Source organism: Pezoporus flaviventris, unplaced genomic scaffold (genome assembly GCF_033815535.1).
Source record: "Pezoporus flaviventris isolate CSIRO_AGI_PZ_B2104156 unplaced genomic scaffold, CSIRO_AGI_Pfla_v1 ptg000031l, whole genome shotgun sequence".
NCBI classification, from domain to species: domain Eukaryota; kingdom Metazoa; phylum Chordata; class Aves; order Psittaciformes; family Psittacidae; genus Pezoporus; species Pezoporus flaviventris.
The window spans coordinates 55,420,773-55,432,893 of record NW_026892579.1 but is presented as its reverse complement, the minus strand read 5'-3'; the positions used below and the strand labels follow the sequence as shown (position 1 = coordinate 55,432,893).

Below are 12,121 nucleotides of genomic sequence, written 5' to 3'. Positions count from 1 at the left end.
TCTTTGCCTCTGTCTTTACTCCTGCAGACTCTCCCTGGGGGACCCAGATTCCTATAGCCCCAGAAAGAGTCAGGATAAAAGAGGAGTTTGCTTTGGTGGGTGAGGATTGGGTTAGGGATCAGTTAAGCAATCGGGACATCTATAAATCGATGGGTCCGGATGGAATACATCCATGGGTGCTGAGGGAGCTGGCGGAGGTCATTGCTGAGCCACTCTCCATCATCTTTGGTAAGTCGTGAGAAACAGGAGAGGTGCCTGAGGATTGGAGGATGGCAAATTCACACCCGTCTATAAGAAGGGCAAGAAGGAGGACCCGGGTAATTATAGACCAGTCAGCCTTACCTCCATCCCTGGAAAGGTGATGGAACAACTTATTCTTGACACCATCTCTAGACATATCAAGGATGAGGGGGTCATTAAGAGCAGCCAACATGGTTTTACCAAGGGGAAGTCATGTTTGACCAACCTTATAGCCTTCTATGAGGAAGTAACTAGGTGGCTGGATGATGGTAGAGCGCTAGATGTGGGTTTTGTTGATTTCAGTAAGGCATTTGATACTGTCTCCCACAGCATCCTCATAGATAAGCTAAGGAAGTGTGGGCTTGATGATGAGGTAGTGAGGTGGATCAAGAACTGGTTGAAAGGAAGATGGCAGGGAGTTGTGGTCAATGGGGCAGAATCTAGCTGGAGGTCTGTGACTAGTGGAGTCCCTCAAGGGTCAGTGCTGGGACCGGTGCTGTTTAATATTTTCATCAATGACCTGGATGAGGGAACTGAGTGTACCCTCAGCAAGTTCGCTGATGATACTAAACTGGGAGGAGTGGCTGACACGCCAGAGGGCTGTGCTGCCATTCAGCGAGACCTGGACAGGCTGGAGAGTTGGGCAGGGAGAAACTTGATGAAATTCAACAAGGGCAAGTGTAGAGTCTTGCATCTGGGGAAGAACAACCCCGTGTACCAGTACAGGTTGGGGGCTGACCTGCTGGACAGTAGCGAAGGGGAAAGGGACCTGGGGGTCCTGGCGGACAGGAGGATGACCATGAGCCAGCAATGTGCCCTTGTGGCCAAGAAGGCCGATGGCATCCTAGGGTGCATTAGAAAGGGTGTGGTTAGTAGATCAAGAGAGGTTCTCCTCCCCCTCTACTCTGCCTTGGTGAGGCCGCGCATGGATTACTGTGTCCAGTTCTGGGCCCCTCAGTTCAGGAAGGACAGGGAATTGCTTGAAAGAGTCCAGTGCAGAGCCACAAAGATGATTATGGGAATGGAACATCTCCCTTATGAGGAGAGGCTGAGGAAGCTGGGTCTCTTTAGCTTGGAGAAGAGGAGACTGAGGGGTGACCTCATCAATGTTTACCAATATGTAAAGGGTGAGTGTCAGGATGATGGAGCTAGGCTTTTTTCAGTGATGTCCAGTGACAGGACAAGGGGCAATGGGTGTAAACTGGAGCATAGGAGGTTCCATGTGAACATCAGGAAAAATTTCTTTACTGTGAGAGTGACAGATCACTGGAACAGGTTGCCCAGGGGGGTTGTGGAGTCTCCTACACTGAAGATATTCAAGGCCTGCCTGGACAAGTTCCTGTGTGATGTACTCTAGGTTACCCTGCTCTTGCAGGGGGGGTGGACTAGATGATCTTTTGAGGTCCCTTCCAACCCTTCGGATTCTGTGATCATCGCATACTTTCTCTGCCCTTCTCTTGTTTTCTTTTACGTCTCCTTTTTGTTTCATGTAAGCAAAGACTCGTGCTGCAGCCAGGGCTGCTCCTGACTGCCAGGCAATGCCCTTGCCCGGGGCGGCCCTTGCCCTGAGTGGACAAACCTGTCCCAGCAGCTTTCCCCTGATATAAAGCCAGCCTGGGTGCTAAAGCTGGATGTGCTCTGCACCCAGGAGGTGCACCCATGGGCTCCTTGCTGATGGGGTTACGTTGTGGCTTGCATCCATCCCTCTTGCTGCTGCACTCCAAGCTGCTGGAGTACATTTCTCCCTTACAGGCAGAGCTATGCTTGTAGGAGTTACACAGTTTAATGTTTATATGTGTATTTACGTATCTATATACTTATATATAGATATTATTTTTCCTCTGGTGCCTGAGGGCATCATTTTCAGCCATCCAGCACTTTGGGATTGGATTTCCGTCTGAAGCACTCTCATCACTTTAACCACTGGCAGCTTTGCTGCCAGATCTCACACACCTTCTCTCTTTTTCAGCTGCTCTGGCAAATGGCAAACTGCAGCCACACTGTGGGGAGGAACACCAAAATGCCCTGAGCTGTGGGGCCTGATGCATGGGTGCTGGGGTCCACTCTGCCTGACTGCATGGGTGCTTGCACCCTTAAATCACATCTCACATTTTTGGCACGTGTATGGATTGACACAAGTATTCCCTGCAATGTGGAGTGTGGCAAGCAGCAGGGCACTGTGGATGGATTTTTAGCAAAGAATGGCCACGTGCCCAAGTCAGCAAGTGCCTACATGGAGTTCAACGTGAACCGAGGATGACAGAGGACGTGGGTAAGGAAGCAAGAGTAACGGTGCAAGCAAGATAAGAAGAAACTGGAATGTGCTAAGATACAAAATAGTGAACTGTTAGCAAGTTTTAAAGGTTAAGTTCCCATACGCTTGTTTGACCAATTGTATACTAGTTGCTGTGTGCTACAAGTATATATATCCAATTATAATGCAGCAAGCTATTGTAAGCAGATGCAGACTATAGTATAAAAAGGATAGATGCTTTGTAATAAATGGCTTTGGTCTGATCACGTTGATCTTTGACTGAGTCCATTTTCTGTGGCAAATGCACCCAACGTGGGGCACCCCCTATATTTTCATCTTGAAATTGAAGAAATTAAAGCACGTGAAACCAAAGAAAGTGGAACGCAGTGCCGCAGGGATGTCAGCTGGATTTGATCCAGCTGGACCAGGATCGGGAGGTAGAGGCCTCAGAGCTAAACACCTCGGAACGGAACCTTGTGAGCCCAGAAGAGACTGCGCAGTGCAAATAAGGTTAGCAGTCGATAGGTCTGGAAGAGGATTAGGGTAGGTAACCAGTGAAGCAAAGAAGAAACAGCCATCCTTAAGCTCTTCCAGCATATCCTCTCAGCGAGAGGGATAAAGTATGACGATAACCTGTTAAAAAGACTATTGCTCTGGAGTAAAGAAAAAGAGCTGATCCAGTGGATTAATGAAGCTTTTGAGCTTGGGACTTGGAGAAAAAATTGGGGCACGCCTCTGGGTTGAAGTTACCTGTGGGTCTGAAGAGGCGGAGTCTCTCGCTGCCCTCTGGCGACTGCTGAAAGAGACTCTAGCCACAATGAAGGCTGAAAAACAGGTGGCAAAATCCGCTTTTACAGCTTCCTCTGACTCGCCTTCACAACAGCAGGGGTCAGCACCTACATTAGATTCATCGCCCGGCGCTACAGCTATGGTAGTGAAGCCTGTTTCAGGCATAAAACATTCTGTCCAAAAGCCTGCGCGCTGTAAGGTACGAATGTTTGAGGATCCTGTGCCTTTCCCCAATCCTGTGCCGACAGCGCCTTTATCGGCGGCAGCCCCAGCTGATACTCGGGAGCCTGTAGGAGCTAACGAGCAACCGAAAGGACCTGGTGTAAACCCTTTTCGCGCTGCTACTGCCCTGGAACTCAATCTCCAAGACTTTTTGCCAGGGTAGGAGTCTCCTGAGGAGAACAGTGAAACTCCGAATAGATGCCCACCTTTGCCACCTACACCACCACTTGCATCGCTCCCACCGGAGCCGCAAAATGAACAGGACTGGGGACAATGGACAAAATTTTTAGATACAAAATTGCAGGACCTGTGAGACTGTTTGGACAAACTGGGGGAGAAGGAGAGGGAGCAAGCCCCTGAAAAAAAACCAGAAAAACCAGGCACGATCAATCCCTTTGATGCGTCATTGCCACCGACTTCAACACTTTCTAATCAAGCTAATCCTAGTGCCATGAGACAGAGAGGTTGCATTCAAGATGCAATCATAGATGGTACTATCTTACTGATAGATGTTCCCATTGCATTTCCTGTTATCATAAATGCTCAGGGACAGCCCGTCTGGATTCCTATAGACTGGAAAACTATGAAAGGGCTTAAGGGAGCAATTACTCAGTATAGGTTGTCTTCCTCATATAAGCAACACATGTTATCTGCTTTATTTTCTAGTACTGTTTTAACTCCAAATGATTGTCTGAGAGTGACTGAAGTCTTATTAACTCCTTCGCAGCTCTTACATTTCAAAAGTGGGTTTGAGGAGCTTGCTGCGAGAGCTGTGGATGAGAATTCTGATCATAATCCTAATGACCCTTTGCATGGTATCTCATCTGAAATGTTTTTGGGAAAGGGACAGTTTCACCCTGATACAGTACAGGGTCATATGAAAATTGAAGTTTTACAGCAAGCACAGCAATTAGCTTTAGCTGCTCTGAAAGCTGTGCTGGAAGCAGGAAAACCTAATCCTTCGTATACATCAATAAAACAGGGAGTTACTGAGCCATATATGCAATTTATTGATGGATCAGCAGAGGCTATTGAAAAGAATATTGATTTGGCATCTAGTGCTGAAGAATCTGTACTTATGTCTCTGGCTATGGAAAATGCTAACCCCACTTGTAAGCGTATTTTGGAGGCTTTGCCAAAATCTGCTGGTCTTCAGGAAATGATGGGTGCCTGTTCTAAGGTGGGCACAGCAGAGGAAAAGGATGGATACATGGCTACTGCCTTTGTCGCTGCTGTTAAACCCCTTCTACAGCAAGGTCGAGGTGACGTGGGGGTACTAGAGGTACGAGATGTTATAATTGTGGATGGATGGGACATTTTAAAAAGCAATGTACTGCAAAGAAAACTATTCCCATGATCATCCCCCCCTCCCCCCGAGTGGTGTTACGGGTTTTGCAGACAAATGTACTAGATGTGACAAATTTGGCCGCAAGGCAGTTGAATGTCATTCAAAGTTTAAAAAAGATGGAACCCCGTTGGGAAACTTGAATGTGAGCATGACACCACTCCGTGCGACAGCACAAAATCAGGGTGTCTGGACTGTGTCCCCTCTGCCACTGCAGGGAGTGCTGGAATGGACGTGGCAACAGCGATAGATTTTACTGTAACTTATACCTCTGTTCATTTCATTCCATCTAAATTAAATGGGCCCCTTGGTCATGAGTTATGTGCTTTGCTACTAGGACGTTCATCATCATCAAGGAAAGGAGTCTTTGTATTACCCAGTGTAATTGACGCCGACTATACTGAAAATATTGGGATCATGGTGCAAACGCATGCTCTCCCAGTCAATATCCCCGAAAATTCAAAAATAGCTCAATTAATACCATTTGAGGCAAAAGTCCCTCAGGTAGGACAGAAAATTAGAGGAAATCATGGCTGGGGTTCCACGGGAATACCACAAATTTTATTTGCTTTAGACATAGCAAAGCACAAACCCAAAGACCAGATCTCTATAAGGGGTTGTAATAATCAAACAATTAAGTTGTCTATGTTGATTGATATGGGGACTGATGTCACTATTATACCATATCATCAATGGCCAAAGACCTGGCCTTTGGAAATAGCTACAGTGGGAGTTGTTGGAATAGGGGGAATGCAATCAACTCATCAGTAAAGAACTGGTGGATGTGTTCCTGTCTGATGGGAGTCATATCCGTATTAGACCATATGTTATGTCTTCTCCTATTTCATTGCTTGGATGAGATGCTCTCAGTCAAATGGGGATGAAACTGACCACAAAAATTTTTAGTGGCAGCCATTGAGGTACAGCCAACCTATAAGTTGCAATGGCTTACTGAAACACCTGTATGGGTTGATCGGTGGCCGCTGACGAAAGAAAAGCTGTCCCATATTCACCAATTGATCACTGAACAGTTAGAAGCAGGCCATGTTGTGCCATCCACTAGTCCATGGAATACTCCCATATTTACCATTCCTAAGAAAAATGGAAAATGGAGGCTGTTGCATGACCTCAGAGCTATCAATGCGGTTATGAAAGACATGGGCACTTTACAACCTGGCTTGCCTGGTCCTTCAATGCTACCTCAGGGTTGGGATTTAATAATAATTGATTTAAAGGATTGTTTTTTCACAACTCCTCTACATCCAAGCGATTGTGAAAAGTTTGCTTTCTCTGTCCCAGCCATTAACAAGGGAGAACCTGCTAAGAGATATGAATGGGTTGTTTTACCTCAAGGTATGAAAAAGTCTCCTGTTACTTGTCAGCTTTATGTTGCCTGGGCATTACAACCAATCTGACAAAAACTGCAAAAATATGTAATCTATCACTGTATGGATGATATTCTAATTGCAGGCAAAGATTTAAACAAGGACCATCTGCTCTGCCTGCTACAATCAGAATTAGCGAAAGCAGGTCTGAAAATTGCACCGGAGAAGGTGCAACATGAAGCCCCTTGGAAGTATCTGGGGTGGATCATTTCCAGAACTGAAATTAGGCCCCAAAAGGTTAAAATTACCACACAGATAAAAACTTTGTCTGACATGCAGAAATTGATGAGTGATACTCAATGGATCCACCCTTTGTGTGGAATCACAAATGATGATTTGACTGATCCTATACCCCTTTTAAAGGGCGAGTCAAAGGCAGAACAAAAAAGAGTTCTATCAAGAGCCCAGTATGATGCCTTAGATCACATCATGACAAAAATCACCAACTCTTACACTTCTCAGTGCAATCCAGATTTACAGGTAATTCTGTTTATTGCCAATAGTGAGCATCATCCATTTAGTCTACTAGCACAGTGGGATCTTCAAAAGACTGATCCTTTATGCATTTTGGAGTGGATTTTCTCACCTTATCGATTACGCAAAACTGTAACTACTCGGCTAGAAGTATGTGCTCTTTTAATTGTACGAGGTCGTTCATGTTGTCAGGAAATTATGTGCTGCGATCCATCACAAATTTGTCTGCCACTGACTAGGGTATAGTTGGACTGGGCACAACAATCTAGCTCTGCTTTCCAGTATGCTCTCTAGATTATGTTGGTCCTCTTAATACACATTTTCCACCTCATAAGATGTTTACAATGTTAAAGAATAATCAGTTTGAAGACGTTACTTTTTATTCTAGTAAACCCTTGTAGGATTAACTGTTTTTACAGATGCAAGCAAAATTAATCACACAGCCGGATATGTTTGGCAAACAGATGATGGTTAGAAAGAGCAGAAAATACTTGGTCATTTAGAATCATAGAATCATAGGATTGTTAGGGTTGGAAAGGACCTTAAGATCATCTAGTTCCAACCCCGCTGCCATGGGCAGGGACACCTTATGCTAAATTATATCACCCAAGGCCTTGTCCAACCTGGTCTTGAACACTGCCAGGGATGGAGCATTCACAACCTCCCTGGGCAACCCATTCCAGTGCCTCAACACCCTAACAGGAAAGAATTTCCTTCTTATATCCAATCTAAACTTCCCCTGTTTAAGTTTTAACCCGTTACCCCTTGTCCTATCACTACAGTCCCTAATGAAGAGTCCCTCCCCAGCATCCATATAGGCCCCCTTCAGATAGTGGAAGGCTGCTATGAGGTCTCCACGCAGCCTTCCCTTCTCCAGGCTGAACAGCCCCTACTTTCTCAGCCTGTCTTCATAAGGGAGGTGCTCCAGTCCCCTGATCATCCTCGTGGCCCTCCTCTGGACTTGTTCCAACAGTTCCATGTCGTTTTTGTGTTGAGGACACCAGAACTGCACACAATACTCCAGGTGAGGTCTCACAAGAGCAGAGTAGAGGGGCAGGATCACGTCCTTCGACCTGCTGGTCACGCTCCTTTTGATGCAGCCCAGGATATGGTTGGCTTTCTGGGCTGCAAGCACACACTGCTGGCTCATGTTCATTTTCTCATCGAGCAACACCCCCAAGTCCTTCTCCGCAGGGCTGCTCTGAATCTCTTCTCTGCCCAACCTGTAGCTGTGCCTGGGATTGCCCCAACCCAGGTGTAGGACCTTGCACTTGGCAAAAGACACCGGTGGGTGCCAGCTTGGTGGGTGAAACCCTGGAAAGAGTCAGCACCGCCCAAGGAGAGCCTGAATACCCCCTTGTCAGTGATTGAATGAATTGACTGAATCAACTTTGTTTAATTTGTCCAACCTGCAGGTCTTGTGAGCCGTGGGTATTGCATGAGTGTTTAGAGTGTAATCAACAGTTACGGGTCAGACCACCTCCTGTGCAGAGTCCTTGTGAACTGTGTGTGCACCAAGCGCTTACGCAGGCTCACGAATTGGCTCATATATTATTTGTTACAGGACATGAACCAAGGCTTACGCCTAGATATTTAGAAGGGGAATTCGAGTTGCAAAGACAGGCTTTGAAGTTCAGAACATCAATAGCTATTCTAAAGTTTGAATGTTCAAAGCCTCTATTGGTGCCATATATATGGCAAATTTCTCCTGAGCACTGTCAGAAGCGAGTTGCTTGGAAGCACAAGAACAAACATGAGTGTAAATAGATTGCTCTTCTTATCAATAATCATGCTTGTATTTAAGATAGCCGATGCTGCTTTTGAGGCCAACGCTTATATAGATCTGTTAGAAAAGGTAGTGAATTATACGAAAGTAAAAAATTGTTGGGTGTGTGGAAATGTAGAGCAATTTAATACACCGCTATTAGGAATCCTTTTAAGTAATTGAATGAGTCTTAACCCTTATAGCCTTTTGAACACATTATATCAGCGTAGACAAGCCACTGAAAATATGGAAGGAGCGATCTTTAGGTGGGAACTAGTTAACAACTCAATTCCATATATTAACTATTTGATGGATGGGATCAATACGGGTCAAATCAATATGTCATCAGGAAATTGGTCAGCTGTGAAATTAAAAATAGGTCATCCCACTGGTGTTGATTCTAAGGGAAAATATACCAATGGAACTGGATCACAGCAGTGGGCTGATTACCTATGGGGTCGTGCTACGACTAACGTACTGCTTGCAGTTGATGTCTGGTGCAATCTCCCAGAAGGATATTGGTGGCTCTGTGGGGATCGGAAAGCTAGAAAACAACTGCCAGGAAATTGGAGAGGACAATGTACTATGGGAATGCTAGCCCCTCCACTAAAACTGTATAATCATAGTGATTTTCACGGCATAGTATGAGGTCTATGGGGATCTAACCGAAAGAAAAGAAGTGTCAACAGCCCACTTGTAACTTATGGTACTGGCTACCACAGTTCTGGGAGGGCCTTAATACCTACTTTGGGAGTAGCACAACTGGAAAGAGCAATAGCTAACATATCAGGAGAAATGGAGCTTATTGCCAATCGGACTGCAGAAGCTCTTCTTGACCTACAAAAGGAGATAGATTCATTAAAACAGATAGTGTTTCAGAATAGAAGAGCTCTAGATATTTTGACGGCCGAATCCGGTGGTGTATGTACTTTGCTTAATGAGTCATGTTGTAGCTATATAGACCAATCAGGGAAGGTATTGCGGAGTGTAGCCGAAATGTGGAAGCATGCTAAAATCCTACACATAGTGTACCAGGGTGAGCAAGCTTTTTGCTGGTGGATGGGGACTGCAAGGTTGGCTGGTTTCTTTAGTAAAAGGTGGACTAGTGGTGTTTATTGTCATTCTGACAATTTTGGTTTTGTTGCTGTGTATTTTACAATGTATTCAACGTATGACAATGGATGCTATGAAGTGTGTTTGGCTTGTGCAACAAGAAAAAGGGGGAGATGTGGATGGATTTTTAGCAAAGAATGGCCACGTGCCCAAGTCAGCAAGGGCCTACATGGAGTTCAACGTGAACCGAGGATGAAGGAGGACGTGGGTAAGGAAGCAAGAGTAACGGTGCAAGCAAGATAAGAAGAAACTGGAATGTGCTAAGATACAAAATAGTGAACTGTTAGCAAGTTTTAAAGGTTAAGTTCCCATACGCTTATTTGACCAGTTGTATACTAGTTGCTGTGTGCTACAAGTATATGTATCCAATTATAATACAGCAAGCTATTGTAAGCAGATGCAGACTATAGTATAAAAAGGATAGATGCTTTTTAATAAATGGCTTTGGTCTGATCACATTGATCTCTGACTGAGTCCATTTTCTGCAGCAGGGCACGTATATTCAATGTCTTTGTTTACTGCTGGACTTTGGCTTTGTGGCCTATTGATAGCAGCAGAGGTGAACAGCGTTGCTGTCACCACCTGCACATCTTCCCCTCTGTGTTTCATGAGGCTTAGATGAGAGAAATCCTCATTATTTGGCTGTTAAATCAGAGATCTGAGCAAAGGGAACGGGCTGGCATGGCTCTCTCATCCTGTAAACTGGTGAACAAGGGTGTCCTCAGTCAAAAGCAGATGTAAGGTATATAAATATGCTGAGGATTAGGATTAGCTTTGGCAAGATGTGGCCTGTTAGATCTGGCCACCGATGGTATTATTGTGTCAGTGTCTATGGCAAGCAAAATCCATTTAACAGAGAGATCATGATTAGCAGCCTTATCTTGTGGAAAATCGTAAATGAGCAAACCCCTGGTATGGAATCTTGCTCAAATATGAGAAAGGTTGCAGTGTGCAAATCCTCATTCCTGGTTTAAGCTACACCATGGGAATTGGGCAGTGTAAGGTAAAAAACCCACCTATAGTGAACTTCCTCAGGAAAGCTGGAGGGGGTTTGGTGCTGTGTTTGCACTAGAATCATAGAATCACAGAATGACTGGTGTTGGAAGGGACCTTAAAGCTCATCCAGCTCCAACTCCCTGCCATAGGCAGAGACACCTTCCACTAGACCAGGTTGTTCCAAGCCCCATCCAGCCTGGCCTTGAACACTGCCAGGGATGGGGCAGCCACAGCTTCTCTGGGCAACCTGTGCCAGGGCCTCAGCACCCTCACAGGGAAGAACTTCTGCCTAAGATCTCATCTCAATCTCCCCTCTGTCAGGTTAAAGTCATTCCCCCTTGTCCTATCCCTTGGGGTCGGGGGCACAAAGCACAGGACTCTGAGCCCTGATGTCTCATTGAACAGGGGATGCACTAACTAGTTTGTCCTTGATTTTTGTCTTCAGTTATCTCCATTTTTCAGCAGATCTATTTTCTCTGCCCTGGCAGCAAGGGGAAAGGGCTGTATTTCCTTCTTTTTCCCTTAAAGATTCTTTTTCTTCTCCCAGCTTTTGCAGAACGATACAGCTCTGCACCTGAGCCAAGGCCTCCCGCACCAGCTGCAATGCTGGTTTCAGGTTATAGGCAGAGCATCTCAGACTGCAGCAGAATTAACTCCAGTATGCCTTGGGTGAGCTTGCCTGGCTGAGCAGCAGTTTCCACTGGCTCCCGTGAAACACAGCAGTGCCTCGGCACATTGTGCTGTGTAGGAAAGCCAATTGCTTGCAGCCATTGTGAGAAGCTGAAGGAAGAATAATGACATATTTCCACATTCTGGGAACGCACTGGGAGTCCTACAAGCTTTCAGGGGTGGCTGAAGTGGAAAATGCATCTTATTGTTTTACCACTCCTTATTAGGGATAAATGGATTTTTAGCACTGAATATGCAAACAACTAAGGAACTTCCATTTGTGGGGCAGGTGAAGAGGTAGGAACAGGTCTGTGCAGCCCTCCCCAGCTCTCCGGCCAGCCAGTGCCATGTCCTGGTGAATTCCCAGCCCAGCACCATGTGGGAGCGTGACCAGCAGGTCGAAGGAGGTGATCCTGCCCCTCTACTCTGCTCTTGTGAGACCTCACCTGGAGTATTGTGTGCAGTTCTGGTGTCCTCAACATAAAAAGGACATGGAACTGTTGGAACAAGTCCAGAGGAGGCCATGGGGATGATCAGGGGACTGGAGCACCTCCCGTATGAAGATAGGCTGAGGAAGTTGGGGCTGTTCAGCCTGGAGAAGAGAAGGCTGCGTGGAGACCTCATAGCAGGCTTCCAGTATCTGAAGGGGGGCCTATAAGGATGCTGGAGAGGGACTCTTCATTAGGGACTGTAGTGACAGAACAAGGGGTAATGGGTTAAAACTTAAACAGGGGAAGTTAATTTGGATATAAGGAGGAAATTCTTTCCTGTTAGGGTGGTGAGGCACTGGAATGGGTTGCCCAGGGAGGTTGTGAATGCTCCATCCCTGGCAGTGTTCAAGGCCAGGTTGGACGAAGCCTTGGGTGATA

General features: G+C 45.9%; 1 protein-coding gene across 1 annotated transcript in view; it reads left to right on the top strand.

The window, feature by feature from the left end:
- Positions 1-12,121, top strand: part of ESCO2 (establishment of sister chromatid cohesion N-acetyltransferase 2) — a 255,473-nt gene that overhangs the window by 102,679 nt on the left and 140,673 nt on the right. The gene's annotated exons all lie outside the window — the stretch shown is intronic.